This window comes from Macrotis lagotis, chromosome 4, assembly GCF_037893015.1.
Source record: "Macrotis lagotis isolate mMagLag1 chromosome 4, bilby.v1.9.chrom.fasta, whole genome shotgun sequence".
NCBI lineage: Eukaryota > Metazoa > Chordata > Mammalia > Peramelemorphia > Peramelidae > Macrotis > Macrotis lagotis.
In genome coordinates, this window is record NC_133661.1 from 205565390 (window position 1) to 205578255 (window position 12866).

General features: G+C 35.3%; 1 protein-coding gene across 3 annotated transcripts in view; it reads left to right on the forward strand.

Annotated features, from left to right (window-relative positions):
• The window catches only part of CTDSPL2 (CTD small phosphatase like 2), a 97075-nt gene that overhangs the window by 32396 nt on the left and 51813 nt on the right, over positions 1–12866 (forward strand). For 2 of the 3 annotated variants that reach the window (XM_074235288.1, XM_074235289.1), the window contains exon 2: positions 11410–11529. The exons of the other annotated variant lie outside the window; for it this stretch is intronic. The gene's annotated coding sequence lies outside the window, so the exon portion shown is untranslated. The remainder of the gene's footprint in view (positions 1–11409; positions 11530–12866) is intronic. 3 annotated transcript variants of the gene reach the window in all.

The window sequence follows — 12866 nt, forward strand, 5'->3', positions numbered from 1 at the left end:
TATTTTAATATAAATACTGTATCTTCCAATTAGATATAATAGTAGTTTCTACCTATCATTTTTGTAATGTTTTGAATTTTACTATTTTTCCCCTAACCTTCTTTCCTCCCCCCACCCCTCATATAGAAAGAAGGCAGTCTGATAATCTTCATGCTATACATTGTTTCCATGCTAAAGATCAAAATTGAGAGCTGCATTTATTTCTCCACCAAATTGTGTCTCTGTTTCTCATATTCGTAGAAGCCCCCTGAGGGCAGAGGGATTCCTGTGAGCTTAAACTTATCCAGCAGGTTATCCTTTGTCATCACTCCTTTTTTTTCCATAGTACTATATTGTTTTTATTGTATACAGTGATCTCTTGGATCTGCTCTTTCTCTCTTCATTATTTCATACAAGTCTAACCTTGTATTTTCTTTTGTTTTTATTAAAGATATTTGAGTTTTACAATTTTCCCCCCAATCTTACTTCCCTCCCCACCCCCACGTAAAGCAATCTGTCAGTCTTTACTTTGTTTCCATGTTGTACATTGATCCAAATTGAGTGAGATGAGAGAGAAATCATATCCTTAAGGAAGAGACAAGAAGTCTAAGAGGTAACAAGATCAGACAATAAGATATCTGGGTTTTTTCCCCTAAATTAAAGGGAATAGTCCTTGAACTTTGTTCAAACTCCACAGCTCTTTATCTGGATACAGATGGCACTCTCCTTTGCAGACAGCCCAAAGTTGTTCCCAGTTGTTGAACTGATGGAATGAGCGAGTCCTTTAAGATTGAACATCACTCCCATGTTGCTGATAGGGGTGTACAGTGTTTTTCTGGTTCTGCTCATCTCACTCAGCATCAGTTCATGCAAATCTCTCCAAGCTTCCCTGAAATCCCATCCCTCCTGGTTTCTAATAGAACAATAGTGTTCCATGACATACATATACCACAGTTTGCTAAGTCATTCCCCAATTGAAGGACATTTACTTGATTTCCAATTCTTTGCCACCACAAACAGGACTGTTATAAATATTTTTGTACAAGTGATGTTTTTACCCTTTTTCATCATCTCTTCAGGTATAGACCCAGTAGTGGTATTACTGGATCAAAGGGTATGCATGTTTTTGTTGCCCTTTGGGTGTAGTTCCAAATTTCTCTCCAGAAAGGTTCGATGAGTTCACAGCTCCAACAGTGTAATAGTGTCCCAGATTTCCCACAACTCTTCCAACAATGATCATTATCTTTTCTGGTCATATTGGCCAGTCTGAGAAGCTTTAATTTGCATTTCTTTAATAATTCATCACTCTCTTGTATAAATCTGAATAAGAGGACCAGTTTGATTACCCAAGTAAGTGGTAAAGGTCTGCCTTGTCTGCCTTTTCTTGGTGAAGGTTGTGGTATTGCATTTGATCAGAATTGTCGTAACTTCGCTAGAGGTTAAATTCCAAAGGAAAGAAGAGTGATGTCCTTCTCCAAAAGCAAATCCTGCACATTTTCAGATTTATCTTAACAAAATGGCAGCCTAGACAATTGCCTGCCCTTTAGGTATAACCTTATCAGGACTGATTCCTTTGTTGAGCTCCTTGTCATTGGAGAAGTGCTATAGATGCTTCTGGATTTGAGTGATCCTAAATAATGCTTTTAATCTGTAATTTATCTAGATTGGCATCCTTTAGAAACTTTTCTACAGGGTCCAATCTACCATGGAGGAGGTCAGCATTCAGCTCTACAAAATGAGCACAGAAGTTGATAGAGGGAGTCGATCTCAATACTGGCATGGGTATTAGAATAGAATGTGAATTTTGCAAGCTTTGTGGAGATTAAGGACAGCCGCATTATTCTCACTAATGATTTTCTTGGACTTTCACTCAAATGAGTGTCCCCATCTGTTGACTTTGGATTTCAAAGATGCTATCTTTAGTGGTATGAATGGAGATATCAAAAATACTCCCTCCAAGGTCAAAGATCTACACATTTCTCTCAGCAGCATTTTTGTCCAAGCCATAAGCAATAGCAACATCATTAACTACATTAGCAGTGTCATCTCATTGATGATTTAGAACACATTGAGATCAGCAATGCTTCTAGCTTCTTGGACCTTCAGCCTGTTTGCATCATTAGCTGCCATGAAAGGTCATTGCTTCATGTCTCACTATATAACTGCATCATCAGATCTGCAACCAATTGGCATAAAAATTACATTGGTGGGATTCATTGCACCTTGATTCTTTGCAGTATCACTAAATTAAAGATTCTGTGTCGCATGATCAGTATGGATCTATGTTATGGTTATAACATGTATGTTATAACCATAACATAGATCCATAGGGAGAAAACTGAAACTCAATCTCTTGAAAAAATGATTGCTGAAAACTACCATTGCATGTTGTTGGAAAAATAAAAATATCTTTTCTTTTTTTAAGATAGTTCTGTATTGGTGAAGGTAACATAATTTTTGGACTGTTTTCTTTGGTCGCTAGCAGTGATTTTCACGTTGCCATGTTGGAAGATCCCCATACAGGAATAAGTGGTGCCAAGATCAATGCCAGTTGCAGGTCCCTTTGAATTTTTTGCTGGGTCATTGAGGGTCCTAATTGACCACTGTGAAGTAAGATGGTCTATTGCTGTGCTATGTAAACCCATAGTCTTTTTTAATTGCACAAATATATTTAACTTTTTTATATTTTTCTTGATTCCTTTGTTTACATTTCTTAGTACTTCTCTGGGCTTCCCATCAGGAATGTTTAGAAATCTAAACATTCTGTTTTATTGACGGTCACAATTTTTCACAAGTTATTGTTTTCACCAAGCTATTCTTGGTTCTAGACTCTTATCTTTTGTCTTTTAGAGTATCATATTCCAGGCTCTCGTTTGATAGTTGCCAATTGAAATTGAAACTCCCTAGAATTGAAACTTTCTGACTGGCTACTTAAAAGTATTATTTTCTTTGACCTTGAAGCTCTGGATTTTAGCTGTGAGGTTGCTTGAAGTTTTTAATTTGGGTTTTCTTTCAGGTGGATTTTATTTTTACCTTCTGGTTCTTATAGATATCTAGGAAGATTTCATCATATGGGATATCTGGACTTTTTTTTGTCATGACTTTCACATCGTTCTCTGATTCTTAGATTCTTCTCTTTGACCTATTTTTCCTAATCAGTTTTTATGAGAAGTATCTTAAAATTTCTTCCATTTTTTTTCTTTTGAGTTTGTTTTCATGTTTTTATTTGTACTGAATTTAATAACATTTTGTCAGTTCTGATTTACTTGGGTGAAGTTTTGTGTCTCTGTTAGAATTAAACATCTGATCTAGAAGTTTTGACTCTGTTAAGCTTTGGGCAATACAAGAACTATATGTCTGTTACTGGTTGGAGATACAGTAGACTATTGCTGCCTTCATGCTTTGTCTCCTCTCTGGAAGGCTCTATAGGCTCAGATTAACAAAATTACAAGCTTACCTTTGTCTAACCTTCTTGCCATCAGGCTTCAGTTTAGTTCTCTGGACTAAATCTGCAATTCTGATCTCAAGTCAGAGACATAGATAGATCTTCTAGCTTCTCTATTCCTGTTTTCTAAATGCTTCTTGTTTCAGCCCAGCCCATTCTTTGTGCTGATAGACTTTGTGTGAGCATTCTTAGTTGGACTCCCATCTAGAAGTCTGCAAATTTTTATTGATGCCTGTTATGGATCAGGCATTGTTTTAAGTGCTGGGGATACAAAGAAAGGCAAAAGACAACTTCTGCTTTCGAATGACTCAATCAAATGGGAGAGGTGATCTGAAAACAACTATGAACAGCAAGATAAATACAGAAGAAACTAAAAATTGAACATAATTAAATCCCCACTAAGGGGATAAAGATAAGGCTTCTTGAAGGTGAGATTTTAGCTGTGAGTTGAAGAAAACTGGCAGACTAGATATGAAAAGTGAAACATGGGAAACAGTCAGTTGAAAATACCCAGAGTTGAGAGATACCACGTCTTGTTCAAGGAACAGCAGGGAAGCCAGTGTTGCTGAATTAACCGAATACATGCATTTAGTTACTCTATACTGGTTGGAGCTGGAGAAATGACATATTGCAGTTCCTCTTGAATTTTCTGAGGTTTTGAGTTCTATTTCATCTTTATTGTACTAGTAAATCTCATCATCTTTGCAATATTCAATTCATCCTTAGTACTCATACATCCCTTTGCCCCTCTGATTGGAGGGTGGAGCCATGAGCTATCTACCTCCATTTAAGGAAAGAAGGCAGGTGAGTTATCTCCTTAGACATGTCATTTCCTGCCTAAGACTACTTTTATTGACTTGGCTTCTACTGCACTCACTCAAATATCTTTGAACTTTCCACTTTCCCTCTTATCTCCTCTTTCTCCCTCCTCACCATCCCTCCTTTTTTAACTTGTGTGTGTATATTGCAAACTCTTTGAAGTTAGGGAATGTCTTTCTTTATTGTATTTGTATCACCTGTACTTATGCTCTGTCTTTGAATTGAATTTGCCCTAAATCCCTGAAATCTATTCCTGTTGCCTCTAGTCTGTCTGCCTTTGGGGAATTATGCTTAAGAATGGTGTTCTGTTGGATATATATATATATATATATATATATATATATATATATATATATATATATATATATATATATATATACATACTCTTGTTAAACATTTTATGATTAACTTTTAAAAGTTTCTGAGGGGGCAGCTAGGTGTTGTAGTGGATAGAGCACCAGCCCTGAAGTCAGGAGCAGAGTTCATATTTGGTCTCAGACACTTAATACTTAGTTGTGATCTTCAGCAAGTCACTTAACACCATTGCCTTGCAAAAACGAAAAAGAAATAGTTTCTAAGGAAAAGGAAAATCTGGGTCCACTTTCATGCAGCTTAAGTATTTAAGAGCCCTTAAGCAGCCAATTCACTTATTTGTTTGAAGCAAGAGAAGTATGTTAACTTTATTTTGTCTATTAACCCAAGCCACATAAAGCCTGGAAAAAAATTTTTTTGACTGAAAAATGTTTATCTGTAAAATTGCTTTAAAAGTAAACCATTCACCAGCCCTGGAGTCAGGAATGCCTGAGTTCAAATCTGGCCTCAGACACTTAATAATTACCTAGCTGTGTGGCCTTGGGACAAGCCACCTAACCCCATTTGCCTTGTCCCCCCCCGAAAAAACCCTAGGGGAAAAAAGTAACCATCCATTTCTCAGTGTATGTTTTAAAATAACCAAAGACTTCCCTTTATGCCCTACTTGACTTAAGATTTTATTGACTACTGTCTCAATTCTCTTAATTCTCTCAGCATTTTTTTCTTAGAATTCAGTTTTTTTTATTTTGAGTTCCCAGTTCTCTCCCTCTCATCCCATCCCACCATTGAGAAGACAAGATTACTCATTATATATCTGAAGTCATGAAAAGCATATATCATATTAACCTTGTTGACCCAAAACACAAATGTAGTTGAGATTAACTCTGAAAAACTTCACTACTCCGATCAATATGATGATTCAAGACAATTCCAAAGGTCCCATGATGAAAAGTACTATCTACTTCCAAATAGAGAACTGATAAACTCTGAGTGCAGATTGAAGCATATTTTTCATTTTCTTCATGTTTCTTGCATTTTATTTCTTTATTTTGCAGCAAGATTAATGAAGAAATAGATTTTGCATGACTAAACATATATTTGATATCTTATTGCTTGCCTGCCTTCTCAATGGGTGGAGGTAGGCAGGAGATAATTTTTTTTTAATGTTTTTGCAAGGCAAATAGGATTAGGTGGCTTGCCCAAGACCACACAGCTAGGCAATTATTAAGTGTCTGAGGTTGGATTTGAACCCAGGTACTCCTGACTCCATGGCCGGTGCTCTATCCACTGTGCCACCTAGCCACCCCCTCACATCAAACTTTTAAAAAGGGGGGGGGGGGATTGTTATAACTGTGTACAATATTCTCCTGGTTCTACTGTTTTCTTTGTACATGAGTTCTTATAAGTCTTCACAGATTTTTGTGGAACCCATCAACCTTATCATTTCTTATAGCAAATAGTATTTCATCACAGTCATATACTACATTTTATTAAGCTGTTCCCCAGTTGATGGGCATTCCCTTGATGTACAATTCTTTGTCACTACAAAAAGATACTTTTATACATATATGTATTTTTCTTTTTCTTTGACTTCTATATGATTTCTTTTGGCTATAGACTTAATAATAGTATTGCTCAGTCAAAGGGAATACAGTTTTAAATTATTTAAATTATTTCAAATTATTCTCCAGAATGGTTGGACCAGTTCAGAACTCCACCAACATCAGTATTTTTTGGTTGTTTCAGTACCTTATTCACAATTTTTCTTTCTTAACTCCTACCCTCATTCTAGGGGACTTCAACATACTTACTGACTCACCCTAACCTCCAGGTCCTCAATTTACCCAGTGTCCATGACTTAATCCCCCACCTCACTTTATTTAAACACAAACACACCTTTTATTTTTCCATCACCTACGGAAGCACTATTTCCATGTTCAAAACTTTGAAATTTCCTCATCTGCTTACCTTCCATTCTTCCCTCTCCTTTCCCCATACCAGATTTATTCTTCATCTATAACATGACCTCCTATCCCTTGTTCAGTTCTCTGCAGGGCCATTACCACTTCATTACCACACCCCTCCTTTCCTAAACTTGATTCCATGAATTGGTTCAGTTCTACACTCATCTCTCAAATTCCTCGATCTTATATCATATCTGATTATATCTCACCAAACCTCAACCTTGGATCCCTCCCACCATCTGCCATCTTTGCTTGCTCCTCTCCATGTTATTGAATGGAGATGGAGAAAGTCACTAACCCATTCTTAGTCCAGAACAAATTTTTATCATACAATTTCAACTGCACCCTCACTGCTGCTTGGCAATCTTTCTACACCTCCCTTAGCAACTCAGTTTCCCATTCTCCATAGCAGTTCTTCCAAACCTTTTATTTCTCCTCAACAACTCACCCCTGCCCTCAACTCCCATCCTCTCAGCTGAGAATCTTGCCTTGTGTTTTATAGAACAAATTGAGGCCTTGGGTTGTAAGCTCCCTTCCCCACGCTTCTTCCTCTCTATTCAGTTCCCTTTCTAGCCGCTCTTTAATTCTAGTGCCTTTTCTCTTGTTTAAAAAAAGGAGGCAGCTAGATGGCAGAGTGGATGGAGCATCAGTTATAGAGTCAGGAAGACCTCAATTCTGATGTGACCTCAGATACTTGACACTCGCTATGTGACCTTGGGCAAGTCACTTAACCCTGATTTTCTTGCATCTTGATTGATGTCTGGTCACTGGATCCAGATTACTCCCGGAAAAGGAAGTAAGTCTGGTGACTTAGCACTTAGATGTCATAGTCTTCTTTGACAATGAAGGACAAACATCATCTAGCTTGCGTATTTTTGTTTTCTTGTTGTCTTTCCCGTTGGATTATGAGTTCCTTGAGAGGAGGTAGTGCCTTTTGCTCCTTTTTTGTACATCTAGCACTTAGCACAGCTTACTGACTAACTAGAATAAGCCTTAGATCACCTAGTCCAACCTATATCTATAGCATTTCTGATAAGTGATGTGCCAGATCCTGCTAGATAACTTCTATTGTTGGAAAGTTATCTCTTAGATGTTTCTTCTCATTCCTTTCTCCTTCAGTCTGTTCTCCATGCCATAGCCAGATAAAGCATGTGATATAACCTCATTTTATTCCTCCTTACCTCCTTCAAAATTACTTTTAACTGCCCTGGCACTTTGTTCTGTTCTGTATAGGAGTAATAATCACCCATTGTATCTAATATAATGACTCGAGTTTTGTCTGTTCTTCCATTGGAACTTTGAGCTTGGCCCCAAATGTATTTTATTAGATAACTATATCAATTATAAGGGTATGTAATGAACTTACTTATATGTGCATTTTCTGCCCTGTCAAAAAATATATACATATGATATATATATATATACAGTGTTTCTCTGTGTGTGTGTGTGTGTAATGTATACAAAATCTCAGTTGATATTCTTAGCTCAGTTCCTTCTTCCTACTTGATACCATTTTGGATTAACAATTGATATGTCCTAAGTGAATGCAAACTAATAGAAGTCTCGGTCACAACTTAAATAAATCTGGTATCCTAAAAATAAGTTTATCCATATGTAGGAAGTTCATACTTTTTATAGCATTATATTGCTATAAATCATGTTTTATAGCAGATCTTATTTTCACATTAGAATTTTTATAATTATGGGCTGTATGTCTGACCAAGAAATACATATCAAATAAAACATCAATATGGACAAAAGAGATGTTATATAAAGAAATGAAAATAGTACTTCAATCATAAAATGGGGGTTTTTCATCATCAGTGTAGATAATAACCATTTAGTATCTTAAATGGTAGCCCTTATAAATTTCTATGGTCAAAATAATTCATTACTTCATAACTACCCTTGTGATAATAAACTAATACGTATTTTGTGAGGTTGGTTGCATTGATCATTGGGCCCATACTTCATCTTTTTGGCTGGAGTAGCATCTACCAGAGTTTGTGCTTTGAGATTCCACAGTCATGATGCATTTAAGATTTTAGTGGAATACAAAAACTAGCTGTACCTAAAATTAACAACTTTCAGTTTCTATAAAGTGAACATAAATGCATGACAAAAGTCTCCAGTTTACCATACATAATGTGTACAAATGCATGAAGATCACAGATCTATTGTGTCAAAAGTTTGACCTACAACTATGTACTAGTGCTAACAAAAATTAATATTTTTTTGCATATTACTTTACAATAATTGTAGTTGAGATTTCAAAGGATTCAGTTTAACAAAGCATCATGTGCCCATTATGCATAAAACAATGTGCTTGGCATTGATATATAGACAAAATGGGATTCTTTCTTGCCCTCAAGGATCTTGCTCTCTACTGAAGTGATACATATATGGCAGCAAGTAATAGAATGTGGGAAATTGAAGGAGAGAATACTAACAAGGTGTTAAGAAGTGGGATAGGGGATGAAGTGGCAATTCCTTGAGATTTGTCGGGCTACATTTGGGGTCCCGTTTATTTCTTAGAATCTATGGTAATGGGGTGGCTAGGTGGCATAGTGGATAAAGCACCGGCCTTGGAGTCAGGAGTACCTGGGTTCAAATCCGGTCTCAGACACTTAATAATTACCTAGCTGTGTGGCCTTGGGCAAGCCACTTAACCCCATTTGCCTGGCAAAAAAAAAAAACCTAAAACAAAAGAATCTATGGTAATTAAAGAAAGATATATTTGGATTAGCCTTTATTTTTATAAAGCAAATATTCAATAAAACTGAACATGCTTTGTTGTTTTTATATTTAAATTAATTTCAATGTATAAAGTGCCATATCTCACTGCTTCAGTCTCCAGCATCTTTTGTCAATGTATTCTCCTTGACTTCACCTATTTCATGTGTGCTTTTTGTTTTTCTGACTTTGAATTATTCATAGAATTTTTTCCAACTTTTTTTTTATTCCTCATCTTTATCTTGGTTACATTATAGTATTCAATTTCATTAATGCTCCACAGTTGTTTGGGGGGGGTGTTTGTTTGTTTGTTTTAGGTTTTTTGCCAGGCTAATGGGGTTAAGTGGCTTGCCCAAGGCCACACAGCTAGGTAATTATTAAGTGTCTGAGACCGGATTTGAACCCAGGTACTCCTGACTCCAGGGTTGGTGCTCTATCCACTGCACCACCTAGCGGCCCCCACTGTGCCACCTAGCCGCCCAATACTCCACAGTTTTAAAAATCATTTTCTAACCTTTAGATTTAGATTGATTCTAGTAGCTTTCCATTAAAAATTATGTCACTGTGAAAATCTTTACACAAGAGAGCTAGGTAACATTTCTATTAGTGTGATTACTGAGTTAAAGGGTTTCTGTTTTTGTTTTTTTAACTTGTAACATACTACTGGGATTGCTTACTGAAAGTTTTTTTAATAATTTGAGATTCTACCAACAGTGGCTGACTGCAAAGTCCCTATTTTCCCTTAACCCTAAGACTTAATGCTTTTTGTTATTTTGGCCAATTTGATAAGGATTGGGTTTAGTGCCTCACAATTCATTTAATTCTCACTTTTATTAGTTAAGTTGAATATTTTTCTTTTTTTTTTTTTTTTGCAAGGCAGTGGGGTTAAGTGACTTGCCCAGGATCACACAGCTAGGTAATTATTAAATGTCTAGGGCGAATTTGAACTCAGGTCCATCTGACTTCAGAGCCTGTGCTCTATTCACTGCACCACTGGGTGCCCCTTGAACATTTTCAGTTACTAACAGTGTATGCTTTCTCTTGAAAACTGTCATTTAACTGGTGCATTATAGACTAGTAGTTATTTTTTCAAATTTTCAATAGTTTCTTTAAAAGAAAAGAGAATCTGAAGAACTGGTCATCTGGTCCAGTCTTCACAGGATCCCTTTCAAGTAGACTCTTTACCGTCCACTTGAAGACCTACAACGTCTATAAAGAATACATTGCTGCATTAGACGGTCTCTTAACAGTTTTTTATTTTTAGAAAATTTTTACTCTTCCATGGCAAGCATAAATCTCATTCCTTTTCTTATGTGAAAAGACAGATACAGTGGTTTCTTAAGTACTCTATCTTTCAGGTTAAACTTTCCTTATGGATTTTCTAGCATCATTAATCTGTCCTTAAAGTTTTATTTAAAATTTCATTCATTCTTTTAAAAATAATAAAAGTACTGGGTAAATCATAAATTACTATTTGAATATAAGTTCCTTTTACCTAAAAGTGACCTAAAAATATCGAAAACTTTGGAGGCCTCAAAGCATAAGAATTGTAGAGGCATTGGCCTTATTGAATCTGATCCTGTATTTTTTTTTGTTTGTTTGTTTTTGATGTTTTTTTGTTTGTTTTTTTTACTATTCCCAGATACAAGGGTAATCTAATACAGTAAGTCATATCTTTCTAGGTTAGGGAAGGATAGTCACAGGGTATTTAACATTGATTATTTAGAGATGCAGATAGAGTTCTTAAATTTTAAAATAAATATTCTGTCACTGCTATAGAAATGGAATAACTGGTTGAAGAAGTAAAATATGCCTCATAGAGACTATATAGATGGAAAAGAGGGGATTATTTGTAATATTTTTCATTTATAGATTGTGTACACCTGTACATGTTCTCTTTATAGTTTCTATTTTAGCTACTTTGTTTATTCTAAAAAATTCAAGTATGGGCTATCCAGGATGGATTTTATTTTAAATTATGTTGATATAAAATCATAAGAGCAGATTCAATTTATCAACTTTTTCATTGGAAAATAAAATCTTTTTTATGTAATTTTAATATGTATTCTTTGTAACCAATTGATAGATTTAGGATTTTATTTTAGGAGGTAAACACTGTATATTTTAAAGCAGTGACTTATTTTGCTATTTTTTCAGATTACTCTTGCAGCTGCATCAGAAATCTGAGCGGGATGACTTGGTTATTTTATTTACCAAAGCTGATTGAAGCAGATACATGTGAAGTCATTGGGAGGTGAACCATCTCCAATTCAACAGGTTAATCATGGATATTTGGGGGAATATTTTTGTCACATGTATTAGGTGGATAATAGCCACCCAAAACACATTTACCTAAAACAACTTTGTCAGAGTATTTTTCTTAAATAACAAGCCTTTATGAGAGGCAGCCTGATGTAATAGATAGAAAGCTAGCCTTGAAGTCAGGAAAATCTGGATTAAAGTCCTTGCTTCTGACATATGGTCTGAATGGCAGGGGCCAAGTCATTTAATTTATCAGTGCTCCAAGGCAGATCTCTTGAGATTATAAATTGTAGAGCATTTGCAGATCTATGTTGGAAGGAGTTTCCTCACAATGAAATCACAGGTTTCCCCGCCCCCCAATAACAAAATAAGCATAATCCTAAATTATTTGTAAACAGTTAATAAATTTTCTCAACTATTTACTGTGTTAATATGAATATAAGTTGTCCTTTCCCCTCCAGTCCAGCTTTTATAAAAACCTAACCATGGCCTAAGATTGGTTTTGTTTTACACTATATAACTAAATATTTGCTTTCTGAGTGTGGCCCTTTAGTTGGAGAAATACATTGTATGTTTTAAAGATAAAATTAAATGATAAAAATATTATTTGAAAAAGATTGATTTCCAGTTCTCTCAAAGGATGAAAATAAAATGTTTGATAACTTTTAATTAAGTGAACACTGACTTCTTACTACTTAATAAGAACTCAAAAAAACTGAACCTTAAGTGTGCATGGCTAATATATGACCCAATGTAAGTTTTTCCCAAAAGGCTATGAAATTCCATGTTGCACAGATTATCTTTTTATGGGCACTATTGTAAGAAGATATTTTAAATAAGAAAACCATGTCACCTCCATGCCAAGACCTTGAATCTAGGTCTTTTAGTAGAGAATAAAAACTTTTTATGTGTAGAATTAAAAATAGTAATAATGATGTAATAAAAACTAGAAATGTAAGGGGGAGTGGAAATAAGGGGGAAAATTATGATCACAAAAATAAAATATAACCTACTTACTAGTAACTACCTTAAGCAAAGTTTTTGTCCATATCAGTCCGTCCTGGAATAAGGAACTTATCAGAGTTTGCAGATCAACATTCAACAGTCTTAATTAGAATTGTTTAAAAAGAAAATAAAAAATTTTAAATAACATAAATCCCTTTTAAGTTGATAGTGACAAATGAGAAGAAATGATGGTTGCTGTGTGTGGAGAGATTATAATACAAGTATATAATCTGATCATTTGAGACTGCTGGGATGCAGATAAGAGAAGAATTGTAATCTTGAAAGGATTTTTAGATGTGCCTTTTTTGGGGGCTTATGAAGTTATTAGATGAAGTGAAAATACATAC